Source organism: Lathyrus oleraceus, chromosome 3, assembly GCF_024323335.1.
Source record: "Lathyrus oleraceus cultivar Zhongwan6 chromosome 3, CAAS_Psat_ZW6_1.0, whole genome shotgun sequence".
Classification (NCBI taxonomy): domain Eukaryota; kingdom Viridiplantae; phylum Streptophyta; class Magnoliopsida; order Fabales; family Fabaceae; genus Lathyrus; species Lathyrus oleraceus.
Genome location: NC_066581.1, coordinates 75,942,622 through 75,960,087, shown reverse-complemented (window position 1 = coordinate 75,960,087; position 17,466 = coordinate 75,942,622). Strand labels below are relative to the sequence as shown.

Here is a 17,466-nt window from a genome sequence, read left to right as displayed (position 1 = left end):
ATATTAATTAGTTTTTTTTCTTCATAAAATGACTAACTAATTAATTTTCTTTGCAAACTGATTAATTTGATCTAATGCAAATTTGGATATTACGATAATTTGAAATTGGGGTTTATCTTCGACCTTAATTTTCTTCCCTTGATTTCATGTTTGAAATTACTTCTTGAAATGTTTGCTTGATTCTTCTCAATATAGCATGACCTATAATTTCTTTCATGTTCTCTCAGTTTCTTTATTCAACTAATTGATTAATATCATTTTATTAATTAAATTGAATTAGAAAGACTTTAGGACTTATGTTATACATGTTCTCTTAGGTCAAATAAAAATTCTATTCATTTAAAATCCTAGAAAATAGGATAACCAATGCATGAGATACATTAGGCTTTATTCTCCATTTTGGTATCATATCCCATTCTTTCAATCATATTTGTCTTTTTATCCCTTTAAGACTAAAACTCTTTTTGTATAAAACTTGACCCAACGTCAAGTATAAACTAAAACACTTAACAAAACTACGATGCGAATTATGTCACGAGCCTACGATGCAATGGCGACTCTGTTGTATTTCGAGCGTGCGATGCGCTCAAGTATTTTTTGTGATGCGACATCTGACGACTCTGTTGGGGATTACCTAAGCAAGTCAAACCTAGTTTTGTTTGTTTTTACATGTTCTTATGTTTATCTTTATTACTTTACTTACTTTAGTTATTACATCTTTATTGTTTTTATATATTCATTATATTTTGAATATCTGTTATATTCTCTATTGTAGATTAGGTTTAATGATGCTACTTGAGAGAAAAGTTATACACCCGAGCTTGGGCAGACACACATGATAGTAAGTGGTAGATTCATGTCGACCTCCTTGATGTTATGTCCCAATTATGGTCAACACGAAATGTCACGTATAAAGTAGATCCTTTTTGAAACATCACTGTTTACGAGTCATTTGTTTCAAATATCGGTATCTCAAACTGGGTACATGACTCTAGGGATCTTTTTAGGAATCTCTTTCTTGGAAGAATAATACTTACTTATGACGGGATTGGGTTTGTTTTGTAGTGAACCTTATCCATAGATTACCTGATTTTCTCCCCAGCTCTATACCCGATTTCCAACGTACAACAAACCTTTAAAGTTATATTATTGCATACCATTATTGCATCATCATATACATACTGAACTTTTGAACCTAAATTATTGCATCATCCAACCTTTAAACCATTTAAACAAAAAATACTGCTTATCTATTTGCATTCCATCCACATGAAAAAGCCATATGCATCGTTTCCAGGGAATCCTAAATTTCCAGTCATTGTTGAACGTTCAAAAAATATAAAACCATACAGAAGAGATACATATCAGTTCATAAATATATAAATTCTTTTTTCTTTTTCCCATACTAGTTTCTTCTTCTGTCTCTACTTCCATACTCTACAATTGACGATAATTCCTGGATTCCTTGAAAAACTAAAAATATATTTATACATTCATGGAAAAGGTTAAGCATGAGAATGCAATGTGTAAGGAAAGCTTGGATCACGCCCAAGGCAAGGTTGACATGATCTTAGAACTATTCATAGGCAATATGACAACGGACTTCTCAGATCAAGTTATGATTGGTGAACGAACTAAAGGCGGGTAAAATCCAGAATACAACTACAAACAGCCTGTCCGATTATTCGCAAGAGCAATATCTTCTATCGAATTAGAAGCCCACTCAAGGCAACCAGAAACATGAGCAAAAGCAAAACAACCAAGGGAACAACGATCAAGAAAGCATATGTCCCCTCTTTCATCCAATTCCAATATCTTATACGCATCAACTTCATATTTTAATTCATGTTAGGGAAATTGTGCCCAAGGAGATCAAACTTGTCAGGTCTCACTACCATCTTAAGCATAATCCTAATATCACGTGCAAATGCCATGCAGGATACATGGGAACTTTACAAAAGTTTTCTACAATTTCAAGATCAAAGTTCAAGAGCTCCATCATCAGAAGTTGTCATGCTTTACGGATAAGCTTTGCCAGATCATCCTCAAGAATGATCATCCTTAGGCCATCTTTAGCTTTTTCATTTTTATTTTCTTTTTGTAAAGTATTGGTTGCTTTTAACATTGTTACTCCCAATGGTGATATTAATGAAATGGGCATGCATTTTTTAGTTAATCCATTCGTATTCACTCCAGGCTTAATTCAATATTTTCTTTTTTCATAAAAAACTGAAAACGATATCAATACTTCTCCACTTCACTTAAGCAAGGATAAAATGGAGAATGATGAAGAACAAATACCCAAAATCGCTAACAGTATACTTTTGAATAAAACTTTTCTAACAATGTAAGATATTGTTTCACCTCCCACACACCGGAGATATAAGGAAGATAATCCCTTGTCAACCCCCTTGAGCCTAGAAGTTGGTGTTTCTTTCTGTACTATTAAACCTTTAATCTTAACCAGGGGCAGGGTAGTCGTTAATTAATTCGGTTGTGCTTCAAATTCCAAAAAAGAATGTCCCATCAGGGGATCAATCACATCTTATGCATCATCTGACGTTGAAGAGGTTGAAAATTAAAATGTTTGCAATGGCCGTCTCCCAATAACCCATGTCACGGTAGTCACAATCTTTCAAAAAAAAAGAAGAAAAGCCTGCTAAGTCAAAAACAAAAAAATAATGATGAAATGACTTAGGCAAAAATTAGGGATAACAAAAGAATAAAAAAAAATTCAACAAAAAAAAAGCAAGAGCAAAACATTGTGACTACCAACAAAAAGGGTGACTACCACTCAAGCGAACGAAAGAAAAACCTTGTTGATTCCAAAAATCACCAAAATTTATTTCGGAAATTTAATGCACCGGCTGAGTTAGTTGAACGTAGGACTAAAGAACATCAAGTAGAATGGTGTGGGCTAAAATCAAATTTTGAGCCTTATATCCTTTATTTCTTTAACTGTAACTAGGCAATATTACAACCTTCAAAAGACCTAATTAAAGCAAAGGTATTCTGAAGGCATACTACAACAAGGTTGCGTAAACCTGACTCCTAGAGATTTTCTAAAAACATTTGTATTGATATCAAATTTCACATCGTCTTTCACACTTTAAATAATGATTTTGATCTAAAAACTTGCATGAGCGTCACATTAAAATTACCATTTTTTAGTAAACAATTTTAATCCGCTAATCAGCACCTAACACCAAGGAGGTTGCAATAATGAGTTATAGCATATGATCCCACTAGAGGCATTCCTCCAAGATCAGTTAACCAATGGAATTCCCTTAGATCAGTTAATCAGGGGGAAAATTACTTCAAGACTCGTACTAGGGTAGGCCACCTCAAGATCACAAGAAGTCAATCGCTCCAAGAGACGGTTAATCAAGGCCATACAGTTTGAAGAACCTGGGGAAAGTCAGGTCGAGATCGTCCTATGACAAGACTACTTAACAACTTGTGATCGGGGTAACCCGTGCAAATATCCAATAGACTAGGGCAGAGATATTCTATGAAGGTACAAGTCCTCTTCATGTTTCAAGTTGCTTAGGCAAGTGCATTAACAATCGTTGAGCCTGAAGCAGACATCGTGGAATAATATCATTATAACCTTTTTCCCAACCTCAAATCTTCCATCTCCCACCACATGAACATTTGGTGAACCATGCATAAATCATGACGCTTCGCTCTAACAAAAAGGTGTGCATATCATCATCGCATAGATCATTGAAATGCATTAATCAAGTCATTTCACTCAGATATCATCGCGTTCGTCTGGTATCATCATAAAGCCTTGTAACCTAAGCAATCTTTTCCAAACCCATGGTCGCACTTAACTGATCCTCACACGCTCTTGTGTTTGCACTCACTAGAGATAAATCTCACTGGTACTCTAATGTGTGTTTCCTAAACCCAGATTCACTCAATGATCGAAAGTTTTGCTAAAGCGCTGATGCCAAAATGTTAATCAACTACATTCTTCTTTCAACCAATATCTTCCTATTATGAAGATAAGTTTTGATACTAGTGAATAATTAGTATAAACATCATTCTCTCTTTCATTTACTCACTTTTCTTAATATATGCGAAATAGTCAACTACGTCGTTCATTGTCGGACGGAGGGAATAACATAGAACAAGTTTTCATAGCATATGATCATTCTTTGAAACTCACACTATCACATTTTTCTATATTGCATAATTAAACATGGTATAACATATTTCCTTATCATCATTAATGTAAATTTATGTCAAATTTTAATATAAAAAATTACGCCAAATTTCCTATTTAAAATGGACTAACAGTAAATTTATATCAAATTTTGATATAAAAAATATATTTTAAAACTACAGAATTTAATAATAAAATATAAAAAGTTATTTACAATAAACATTTTTTGGGAATGGGATGCCACACTTATATGTTTTATGTGTTACAAACTTATTGATATTTGATGAAACTTTGATGATAATTTTTATTTCAAATAAAAAATCCACTTGTACCACTAGTTCATGCGTCAGGGTAGAGTAAAGCTTAAGGTTGTTACTAATGATGGAAGTGTTTAAAGTAACACTGCATTATAATAATAAATTAAGTTCTTAACACCAAGTCGTTGTAGTATAGTGGTGAGTATTCTCGCCTGTCACGCGGGTGACCCGGGTTCAATCCCCGGCAACGGTGAAATTTTGTTTTTTTTTTCATTATTTAAATCGTCTTCTTTGTGATAACTAACCGGACAAAAAAGCTTACATTATTAATTTTTCTTCCTTAGCAGGAGAACGAAGCTTCGAATCAATTTTCCACTTCAATGGCCACTCTTCCTGCTTCTCCTTCTCCACCTTGGCCAAACCCTAACCCTAATCTCAATTCAATTCCGAACCCTAATTTCCACCCTGATCAATCTCAAACCCTTGACTTCGATTCCCTAATGTCTCCACAATCTCACCATGCTTCCACCGATTCACCGGAGTCTCCCCCCGCCACACCGCCGTCGCTTCTTCAACTCTCCTTTAACCAGGACCACGCCTGCTTCGCTGCCGCCACTGATAACGGCTTTCGCATATATAACTGCGACCCTTTCCGCGAACTTTTTCGCCGGGAATTCGGTGGCGGAGGAATCGGCCATGTGGAGATGCTTTTCCGATGTAACATATTAGCACTTGTCGGCGGTGGGTCTCACCCTCAGTACCCTCCCACCAAAGTCATGATCTGGGATGATCATCAAGGTACGTGCATCGGTGAACTCTCGTTCCGTTCTCCCGTTAGCGGTGTTCGGCTTCGGCGGGATCGAATAATCGTCGTGGTGGAGCAGAAGATATTCGTATATAATTTCGCTGACTTGAAGCTGTTGCATCAGATTGAAACCATTGCGAACCCTAAGGGGCTTTGTGAAGTTTCGCACTTGACAGATTCTCTTGTTCTCGCTTGCCCTGGTTTGCATAAAGGCCAAATTCGTATTGAGCACTTTTCCCAGAAGAGGACCAAGTTTATTTCTGCTCATGATTCGAGAATAGCTTGCTTCGGTCTCACGCTTGATGGGCAGTTTATCGCCACTGCCAGCACCAAGGGTACTCTGATTCGGATTTATGATGCTGAACTCGGCACACTACTTCAGGAGGTATGTGCTATGACAAGTCAATTGTGTGATGTTTGTTGTTGATTAATCATGTTTCTTTAATTGGATTAGATACAATTAAGGTTTAATGTCTATGTTTGTTGCTTTATTAATGTTCTGTTGTTTGAAGATTTGAATTTAATATGTGGGCCATTGAGATTTGAGACATTTTGGTTTTCTTGTATAAGTTTATTGGCTGTTGATTACAGGTAAGAAGAGGTGCAAATGCTGCAGAGATGTATAGTTTGGCGTTTTCTTCCACTGCTTAGTGGTTAGCAGTTTCCAGTGACAAGGGTAATGTCCATGTTTTTGGCCTTAAGGTTAATCCCAATGTCCATGAGAATGAAAACTCCCATGGGTCGTCGAGTTCAGATGCCGCCATTGCCTCACCTAGCTCGTCCCGCTCCTTCATTAAATTTAAAGGTAAATCTTTTTGCTATTTTAATTTTTATCAACTTGAGTATTTCTTTCTATATTGATCATGTTTTAGTTTTATGATCTATTTTTTTCTCGGTTACAAAGCGAAATAGTTGTTAATACAATTAGCTGTTCTTGTTGCTCGAATGTTACTATGCGCTTGCAAGAGTGTTGCCCAAGTATTTCAATTCAGAGTGGTCAGTTGCTCGGTTTCACTTACACGAGGGCACTCAGTACACTGTTGCATTTGGTGTCGAAAAGAATACAGTCATAATTCTTGGCATGGATGGAAGGTATGATACGAGGAAGTGACAAATAATATATCTTGTCTAAGTTTTATACTGGTTCGCTTATAACACAAAGCTACTCCAGTCCACCCGGCCAAGGTGATTTCGCCTTCAACAAGGATTTAATCCACTAATCTTGAAAGATTGATTACAAACAACGTCTAAGAGAAAGATCTCTTAGTCCTCTCAAGTATACATACTGCACAGAGTCACTTGAGGAAATACAACAAAGATAGAAAACTTATGTAATCTAGAGTGCTTCTAAGATAAACAAATATTACAACAGTAAGAACAAAAAGTGTTTCACGTTTCAAGCAAAAGCTTTGTGAAGATTGAGAGAATAAAACGTTTTTATGTGTGTTGATGTTTCAGTATGTTCTTTTTGTGTTGTTGTACTTATGTCTCTCAATGTTGATTTGCAGTCCTTTATATATAGGATTGAAGTAGTCGTAAAAACTGATGGTCAATAATTTGAATTAATGCCATAACTTATATAGCTTCTTGCCAAGACAACTTTCTCTCCTTGAATGACTACTTTCCAAATATAGTTCCTTTTCATTTGAATTTGGAGTTAACGTCTCTTTCTGTATTAGGAATTCCATTTCCAAACCTTTATTTGAAGTTAACGTTACTCTTCCTTTATTTGGAAATCCATGATCAGAGTCTTCGTGTTTCTGGAGATCTTGGAATCTTGCTATCTAACTTCTGATGTTGATCTCTTTTGAGTTCTGATGGTTTCTTCAGATAGCGCTGAGAACTTCTGGAGTTTGACATACCATTGTTCAGAGTCAGAACTTCTAGAGCGTACTTCTTGTTCAGATGCTTCTGATATTTTGTTGTTTTGCTCAGAGTTAGACTTTCTTGAACGTGTTTCTACTTCAGATGCTTCTGGTCTTCTGATAATTTGTATCTGATATGATTCTGTATCTGATGATTTCTTCCTTCTTTCCTTAGAACCCTGCACACTTAGAAACTTTTCGTTAGGGTGCCATTTTTGGTTTCATCCTTTGTTATCATCAAAATCATGGAATCTGTTGTAGAACAATTTTTGTTCTTACAATCTCCCCCTTTTTGATGATGACAAAACAAACTTAATTAGCAGATGAAACATAAACAATATCAGATCAGATAGACAAGAGCTCCCCCTGAGATAGGCTAGGGAGTTCAGAAGTTCTTACCAGAGCTTCCAAGCAATGAGGTTTCTTGATACCTTCTGCAATTTCTTAAGTTTAGTGTTAGATAAATTTAGTTTTAAGAAAAAATATGTTGCAGAGTGCTTAAGGTATTTAGACAGTATTTTCATCAGAGCTATTAATGACTTCTCCCCCTTTTTGTCAGAATCAAAAAGACATAGCAAAAAAAATAATAATTCAAGAGAAAAACATTGTATTCAGATAAAAAACAACAAAGGCAAAAGGAACAAGTAAACATCAGAAACAAAGAAAGCAAAGCAACAAAATCCTAAGTGCCTAAGGGTTGAGAGGCGGAGGCATTCTCTGAAGCAATTGAGCCAGCATGTTCTGAATGTTGTCGTTGACAGTGTCTTGTTTATCCATTCTGGCACGGAGTTCCTTCTGATCTTTCTTCAGTTCTTCCAGTGTCTGGAGAACCATAGGAACGACAGAAGAGGACTCCCCCTGAGTCAGAGCCTGCTGTGCTTCAGCAGCGGCCTTTGCTTCAGCTTCAGCAGCAGCCTGTGCTTCAGCTTCAGCAGCAGCCTGTGCTTCAGCTTCGGCAGCAGCAGCAGCATCGGCCAGAACTTTAGCTTCAGCTTCCTTTGCCCTTTCTTCCTCTAGCCTTCTGGCTTCTTCTTCAGCTTCTCTTGCTAGTCTCTCTTCCTCCAGCCTTCTGGCTTCAGCTTCTCTTGCAAGTCTTTCCTGGAGTCTTGCCTCAGCATCTCTGATGTAGCCATTTCTGACTTGCTCAGAGATGTTCTTCAGCTTAAAAGCCTCAGAGGTCATCCAGCCAATGACTCTGTTCCAGTGTGTCCTTACAGAGTCAGGATCATCACTGACTTCAGAGTTAATGGTCAGAGACTTGACCTTTTGTACTGAAGCCCCTGCGACCAGCATTATGGCTTCCTCAAGGGTAGGTACGGAAAGGTTAGGTTCAGAGGTTTGAGGTGAAGAGGTTGGAGGGCTGAGACTTAATGTTAGAGGTTCAGGTTCAGCTTCAGGTTCAGGTTCAGCGGAGGTGTTTGGAGGGGTGATATCAGAGGTGTGGAGGTCAGAGGGTTGAGTTTCAGAAGGTTGGTCTTCAGAAGGAATGTTGGTTGTTTGTTCTGGGGGAGGTGAAGTTGCTTCAGATTGTGTTGGTTGTTGTGAAGCAAGGTTTTGAGCCTGAATTTGGGCTAAGGTTGGAGAGTTAGGGTCAGAGTATTCTGGGTCAGAGGAGAGGTCAAGGTATGGAGGTGATTCTGGGGCTGAAGATGATGAAGAGGAAGTGGTAGTGTGAGCAAGATTAAAATTGGGTAGAGGTTGTGAGGTTCTGGTTGTAGAAGGTGGGGTTTCAGAGGATGTGTATATAGGTGGTGTTGGGAGAGGATTAGAAGAAGCCATAAGTTGTTCAGAGGGAATAGAGGGAGCAGACTTACCAGTAGATATTTGCAGAGGTGCTGGAGATCTTATTTCAGAGGTTTCTCATATCCTTGCTCTCTTTGCCTTTGAAGACTTATTCTTAGAGGGACCTCTTTTGAATCTGACAAAGTCTTCTTCTGAATCTAGACAATCGTCCAATCTGAAGTCAGATATGTCGACTCCTTCATCCTTCAGACGCTGCAGATAGTGGAGGATTGCATCTACGGGTTCATTCTTGAAGAACCTTGCAAGACCATGGGGCAACTTCCTCTGATCTTTCAAGGCATCCCAGGAGGTGTCCATAGTGGGTCTGACTTGAATCTTCTTCAGAATTCCCATGCTTTTCAGATTTCTGGCGTTCAGAGGCTTTCCAGTATCTATCGCCAGATCTTCCATCAGTCTGTTCTTCTCCAGATGATCTACCAGCCCATTTTCTATGAAGACATCAGACAAAAGCCTTCCCAGAGGGATGTAGGCTCTGGGTTTCATGTGGTTTCTGGTCTCCCTTACAGAGTCTCTGAGATATCTGAAGAGAAGTGCAGGAAGGCAGAGCTTCACACCCTTGTGAATGCAATACAGAATGCACTTCTGATATGTATTGATGTAGTCAGAGGAGTTTGATGCTGGGCGATGATGAATGGTTCCCAGAATGATCTTGAGCCATACTCTGAGGTTCTGATGAAGTTCTTTGTTCTTTGAAGGATTTCCTTCAGTGTTGAGTTTGAAGATGGTTGGATTGATTTCTTCAGCAATGCGCCTTGACCTAGGGTTGATGTTGTAAATCCTTTTTCCTCCATCTTTCTCCATGTTCAGTAAAGAAGCAATTGACTTTTCAGTAATCACTATCTTTACCCCCAAAACATAGGAGACGATGAAATGGTCATCAGCGTCAGCAAATCTCCAGAATTCTTTGATGAGATTTGGGTAAACAGGGCCATACAGCCTTTGGAAGTAATTTTTCCACCCTTGTAGACGGAGTTCTTCAGTAAGATCTACTCCATTTCTCTTCATGTTGTCGAAGTCCACTAGAGTTTCACACAACACTTCCAGTCCCTCAAAGGGAGTTGCTAGGTTTATGTGGGGTTCACGATCAAGAACATGGGGTTCCTTGTACACTGGAGTAATGGAGACTCCTGTAACAGTTGGAGTTGGAATGCTTGAACTTTGGGCAGTGGTGTTGGATTCCATTTGCTGAGAAAAGTTGAAAACTTGTTGTTGTTGAGCATCCATAGTTGATGAAGATGAAGGTGAAGATGAAGAGTTTGTAGAAATGCTTCAGAGAGGGTTTGAGAGTGAGTGAGAGTGATAAGTGTGTGAAATGTGAGAAAAGTGTTTAAATACCCTAAACGAAAACACATGCAAAACGACACACTATTCAGCGTTAGCACAAAGCACAAGTTAGCACGCTTGGGGGAAAAATGATTAAGGCTCATTAATGAATGTCTAATCCCAACAGTATGCACACTGCTCGAGGAGATCTCAAACGTCTGACCTTTGATTTTCTTCTGGACAGCTGTCTAGAAGTTCTAGGGTTAGATGCTAAGTGCTCCACGTGTTTTGATGTATCTGATCTTTAGGAATACCAAAGGATTGGTTCCTGGAGATTTCTAACTCAGATATCTTCTTAACTGGTAGAAGTATCAGAGTCAGAGGCAGAAACACATTTGTTTATGTCAGAGTCTCATTTTACATCTTCATAGCCACACTTCATTCAGGGCAATTTTGAATGTTCAGATTTTCTAAGATAAAAAGAAATCTATCTTCAGCTAGAGGCTTAGTAAAGATATCTGCCCATTGATGATCTGTATCAATGAACTTCAATGTTACTATCCCTTTCTGAACATAGTCTCTGATAAAATGATGTTTTATTTCAATGTGTTTAGCTCTGGAATGTAGAATGGGATTCTTACTTAGACAAATGGCAGCAGTATTATCACAGAAGATAGGAATGTTACTCTCGAAGATTTGCAGATCTTCTAACTGATGCTTCATCCAGAGCATCTGAGTTGTGCACAGTGATGCTGAGATATATTCTGCTTTTGCAGTTGATAGAGCGATAGTTGACTGTCTTTTGCTAGCCCAGGATATCAGATTGTTTCCCAGAAGCTGGCAATTTCCAGATGTGCTTTTTCGTTCTAGTCTATCTCCTGCATAATCTGCATCACAATAACCCGAAAGTCTATACTCTGATGTTTTCTTATACATCAGGCCCAGGTTAGGAGTTCCTTTCAGATACTTGAGAATTCTCTTAACTGCTGTTAAATGAGATTCTCTAGGATCTGATTGGAATCTGGCACAGAGACAGACACTAAAGAGAATATCAGGACGAGTAGCAGTCAGATAGAGAAGAGAGCCTATCATACCTCGATAGAGCTTCTGACAAACCTTTGCGCTTACTTCTTCCTTCTCAAGAATGCATGTCGGATGCATGGGAGTTTTTGCAGAGTTGCAGTCAGCCATGTCAAATTTCTTCAGAACATCTTTAATATATTTGCTTTGATGAACATATGTAACTTCTGAAGTTTGGTTAATTTGAATTCCCAGAAAGAACTTTAGTTCTTGCATTAAGCTCATTTTAAATTCTGCCTGCATTAACTCAGAGAATTCTTGACAAACAGAGGCGTTAACTGAACCAAAAATAATATCATCAACGTATATCTGGCATATCATGAGATCATTGTTAAGGTTCTTACAGAAGAGTGTGGAGTCAACTTTCCCTCTGATAAAATTGTGTTCCAGAAGAAAATTGCTTAAACGTTCATACCAAGCTCTGGGAGCTTGTTTAAGTCCATATAAAGATTTTTTAAGTTTAAAAACATGTTCTGGAAAATTTGGATTTTCAAAACCTGGAGGTTGGTTGACATACACTTCTTCTGATATATAACCATTAAGGAATGCACTCTTGACATCCATTTGATATAATTTAATAGAATGGTTAATAGCAAAAGATACAAGAAGACGAATAGATTCTAACCTTGCGACTGGAGCAAAGGTTTCATTATAGTCAATACCTTCTTGTTTACTATAACCCTGAGCTACCAGTCGAGCTTTGTTTCTGACGACTTCTCCTTTCTCATTTAGCTTGTTTCTGAATACCCATCTGGTTCCAATAACGTGAGTGCCTCTGGGCTTTGGAACAAGATCCCAGACATCATTCTTTGTGAATTGATCTAATTCTTCTTGCATGGTTGAAACCCAGTCGTTATCTTGAAGTGCTTCATCACAGGATGTAGGCTCAATCAGAGACACTAGTCCCAGAGGAGTATCTTCAGAGGTCCTGAAGGTAGATCTGGTTCTGACAGGTTCGTCCTTGTTTCCCAGAATCAAATCTTCAGATACGTTGATACGACTTTTAACTTTCTTTGGGATTTCTGGGGATTTAATTTCTTCAGAGTTCTGAGTGACAGTTGCTTCTAGAGTTTTATCAGATCCTACAAGAGTGATTTCTAAATCTGCAAAATTTTCAACTAGCTTTGACTTTTCAGGGTCAAGCTTATCATCAAATCTGACATGAATTGATTCTTCCACCATTTTGGTTTCTGTGTTGTATACTCTGTAGCCTTTAGAGAGTTCTGAGTATCCTAACATAATACCTTTCTGTGCTTTGGAATCGAACTTGTTCAGATGTTCTTTAGTGTTTAAGATAAAGCAAGAACATCCAAAAGGATGAAAATATGAAATGTTTGGTTTTCTTCCTTTACACAGTTCATAGGGAGTCTTTTCCAGAATAGGTCTTATAGAGATTCTATTCTGAATGTAACACGCTGTATTTACAGCTTCTGCCCAAAAGTGCTTTGCCACATTAGTTTCATTGATCATGGTTCTGGCCATCTCTTGGAGTGTCCTATTCTTCCTCTCTACAACTCCGTTTTGTTGTGGAGTTCTAGGGCAGGAGAAATCATGGGATATTCCATTAGAGTCAAATAATTCCTCAAAATCTTTGTTTTCAAATTCTCCACCATGATCACTTCTGACTCTAATAATATTAGAGTCAAATTCTTTTTGCACTTTGGAGCAGAAACTAGTGAATACAGAGTGAGACTCACTCTTGTGCTTTAGGAATTTCACCCATGTCCAGCGACTGTAATCATCAACAATGACTAGTCCATACTTCTTTCCATTGACTGATGCTGTTTTCACAGGACCAAACAAGTCAATGTGGAGAAGTTCCAGAGGCTTAGAGGTAGAAACAACATTTTTCTTTTTAAAGGATGTTTTTGAAAATTTTCCTTTCTGACATGCTTCACACAAAGCATCTGAAGAAAACTTCAGTTTAGGTAGGCCTCTGACTAACTCGAGTTTATTTAGCTGAGAAAGTTTCCTCATGCTAATGTGGCCCAAGCGTCTATGCCACACCCATTGCTCTTCGTGAACAGTCATCAGACATTTAACATTTTGTTCTTTTAAATCAGAAAGATTGATTTTATAAATGTTGTTTTTCCTCTTGCCTGTGAATAGGACTGAACCATTGTTTTGATTTATGGCTTTACATGTTTTTTGATTAAAGATTACATCATAACCGTTATCACTTAATTGACTTATGGATAACAAGTTATGCATTAATCCTTCTACGTAAAGGACATCAGATATAGAGGGAAGAGTACCATTACCAATAGTTCCGGAGCCTCTGATCCTTCCTTTCTGATCTCCTCCGAAACCTACAAATCCAGCGTCTTTAAGTTCCAGACTTTGGAACATAGACTTTCTTCCCGTCATCTGTCGCGAGCATCCAGAGTCCAGGTACCATGACTGGTGTCTGAACTTTGCTGCATAGGATATCTGCAACATAAACAATCTTATCTTTCGGTACCCAGAATCTCTTGGGTCCTTTCTGATTAGTCTTCCCATAGTTTCTTATAACTTTGGGTTTTCTAGCATTTTCAAATTTTTGTTCTTGTGTGTGTGTATAGTGATATGAAAATGGAGATTTAAGTTGGTCACTAGAAGAAGTTTTAACTTCCTTAGGATCATACCCAATTCCCTTTTTATTGTTCTGACTGACTCCATAAATCATGGATGCCATAATACTCCTACCTATTCCATTTTTCAGAAATTCTTGAAAGGCTTCTTCATATTCACAAATTATTTTATTTGAAGTTTGTGGTGCTTGAGACAACGTTTCTTCTAATTTTAAGCTTTTTCTTTTTGCTCCATCTCTTTCTAATGTTAAAAATCTGATTGTATCTTCTCGCGCTAGAATTGTCATCTCAAGCTTGCCACATTCTTCAAATTTTGCTTTAAGACAGCCTTTTATGTTTTTAAGCTTTTGTTTTAATTTCTGATATGAGCTAAGAGTTTCTGACAAGCATGATTCTAGATCAGATCGAGAGAGTTCAGAAAATACCTCTTCAGATTCTTCATCTGAGTTGCTCCTGGATGTGGTAGCCATAAGTGCCACATTGGCCTGTTCATCAGAGTCAGGTTCTGATGACCCAGATTCACTATCATCCCAGGTAGCCATTAATCCTTTCTTTGTCCTGAAGGTATTTTTCTTGAAACTTTCTTTTCTAGAATTGTCTTTCTTTAGCTTGGGGCATTCATTCCTGTAGTGACCTGTTTCTTTACATTCATAACAAGTAATATCTTTGTTAGTTTTACCTTTTGAGGTTGATTCTGATTGATCCCCTCTGGGTCTTGGTCTTCTGAAGTTGTTGTTCCTCTTTTTCCAGAGTTGTTTAACTCTTCTGGTCAGGAGGGACAATTCTTCTTCATCATCAGAATCTTCTGGTTCAGAGTCATCAGTATCTTCAGTTTCTGCCTGGAGAGCTTTGGTTCTGTCAGGTTTGCGTCTTTCAGATCTGGACTTTAATGCTACGGACTTGTTCCTTTTCTGAGGCTCATCTTCCTCTAGTTCTATCTCATGGCTTCTGAGGGAACTGACAAGTTCTTCAAGACTGATATTGTTCAGATCCTTTGACAGCTTCAGAGCAGTAACCATGGGTCTCCATTTCTTTGGCAGACTTCTGACTATCTTTTTGACGTGGTCTGCAGTTGTGTATCCTTTGTCTAGAACCTTGAGACCTGCAATCAGAGTTTGGAATCTAGAGAACATTGCCTCTATGGCTTCATTATCTTCCATTTTGAAAGCTTCATATTTCTGGATAAGCGCCAGAGCCTTTGTCTCTTTGACCTGAGAGTTTCCTTCATGAGTCATCCTCAGAGAGTCAAGTATGTCTTTGGCTGTTTCTCTGTTGGTGATCTTTTCATACTCGTTGTAAGATATAGCATTGAGGAGTATGGTTCTGTCCTTGTGATGGTTTTTGAAAACTCGCTTCTGATCATCTGACATCTTACTTCTGGGAACTTCAGCTCCATCCTCTGTGACAGGAGGTTTGTATCCATCTGTGACAATGTCCCAGAGATCAGCGTCATAGCCTAGAAAGAAACTTTCAATTCTATCTTTCCAGTAATCGAATTTCTCTCCATCAAAGACAGGAGGCTTAGCATTGTAACTATCCTTTTCATTTGTGTGGGCCATAGTTTTTCTCGTTCTGGATCTCTCTACACTGTTAAGTGTTTGATTAGAAAATCAATAACAGAGCCGGAGCTCTGATACCAATTGAAGGTGAGAAAAACAAGAAAGGGGGGGTTTGAATTTTTTGGAAAATAAGCGCTTTTTCAAAATGAAAATCACACAAGGATTTTATACTGGTTCGCTTATAACACAAAGCTACTCCAGTCCACCCGGCCAAGGTGATTTCGCCTTCAACAAGGACTTAATCCACTAATCTTGAAAGATTGATTACAAACAGCGTCTAAGAGAAAGATCTCTTAGTCCTCTCAAGTATACAGACTGCACAGAGTCACTTGAGGAAATACAACAAATATAGAAAACTTATGTAATCTAGAGTGCTTCTAAGATAAGCAAATATTACAATAGTAAGAACAAAAAGTGTTTCACGTTTCAAGCAAAAGCTTTGTGAAGATTGAGAGAATAAAACGTTTTTATGTGTGTTGATGTTTCAGTATGTTCTTTTTGTGTTGTTGTACTTATGTCTCTCAATGTTGATTTGCAGTCCTTTATATATAGGATTGAAGTAGTCGTAAAAACTGATGGTCAATAATTTGAATTAATGCCATAACTTATATAGCTTCTTGCCAAGACAACTTTCTCTCCTTGAATGACTACTTTCCAAATATAGTTCCTTTTCATTTGAATTTGGAGTTAACGTCTCTTTCTGTATTAGGAATTCCATTTCCAAACCTTTATTTGAAGTTAACGTTACTCTTCCTTTATTTGGAAATCCATGATTAGAGTCTTCGTGTTTCTGGAGATCTTGGAATCTTGCTATCTAACTTCTGATGTTGATCTCTTTTGAGTTCTGATGGTTTCTTCAGATAGCGCTGAGAACTTCTGGAGTTTGACATACCGTTGTTCAGAGTCAGAACTTCTAGAGCGTACTTCTTGTTCAGATGCTTCTGATATTTTGCTGTTTTGCTCAGAGTTAGACTTTCTTGAACGTGTTTCTACTTCAGATGCTTCTGGTCTTCTGATAATTTGTATCTGATATGATTCTGTATCTGATGATTTCTTCCTTCTTTCCTTAGAACCCTGCACACTTAGAAACTTTTCGTTAGGGTGCCATTTTTGGTTTCATCCTTTGTTATCATCAAAATCATGGAATCTGTTGTAGAACAATTTTTGTTCTTACATCATGATGGTTCTAAGCGATACAAAGCTCGACTAGTTGTCAAAGGATTTTAGCAAAAAGAAGGAGTTGGTTACACTGAAATCTTTGCTCCAGTTGTGAAACTCAATACTATCAGATCAGTTTTAAGCATTGTGGCCAGCAAAGAGCTCTACCTTGAGCAATTGGACGTGAAGACTGCATTTCTTCACGGAGACTTAGATGAGGAGATCTACATGCACCAACCTGAAGGTTTCTTAGAGGAAGGTAAACAGAATAAGGTGTGCAGATTAAAGAAGAGCTTGTATGGCCTGAAACAAGCTCCAAGACAGTGGTATATGAAGTTTGAAAGCTTTATGCACAAGGAAGGTTTCCAGAAGTGTAATGCCGATCACTGTTGTTTCTTCAAGAGATATAAGTCCAATTACATCATTTTGCTACTCTATGTCGATGATATGTTAGTAGCAGGTCCATATATGGATGAAATCAGAAACTTGAAGATGTAGTTATCAAGGAGTTTGACATGAAGGATTTGGGTCCAACAAAGAAGATTCTTGGAATGCAAATCATGAGAGATAAGCAAAGAGGAATTTCGCAGTTATCTCAGGCAGAGTACATCAATCGTATTTTGCAAAGGTTTAACATGGGCAATGCCAAACCGGTTAGCACACCTTTGGCAAGTCATTTTCGCCTATCCAAGGACCAGTCTCCTCAGACGGAGGAAGAAATAGAATTCATGGATAAGATTCCATATGCTTCAGCCATAGAAAGTTTGATGTATGCAATGATATGTACTAGGCCAGACATTGGTCATGCAGTGAGAGTTGTAAGCAGGTTTATGGCAAATCCAGGAAAAACTCATTGGGAAGCAGTCAAGTGGATTTTGCGGTATCTACGAGGCACTAAAAAGAAATGTCTATACTTTGGCAAAGGAGAAATAAAA

The 17,466-nt window shown here is 37.9% G+C and overlaps 1 pseudogene; it reads left to right on the top strand.

Annotated features, from left to right (window-relative positions):
* Positions 1-4,761: 4,761 nt before the first annotated feature.
* Positions 4,762-17,029, top strand: LOC127129762 (autophagy-related protein 18a-like; annotated as a pseudogene).
* Positions 17,030-17,466: the final 437 nt, after the last annotated feature.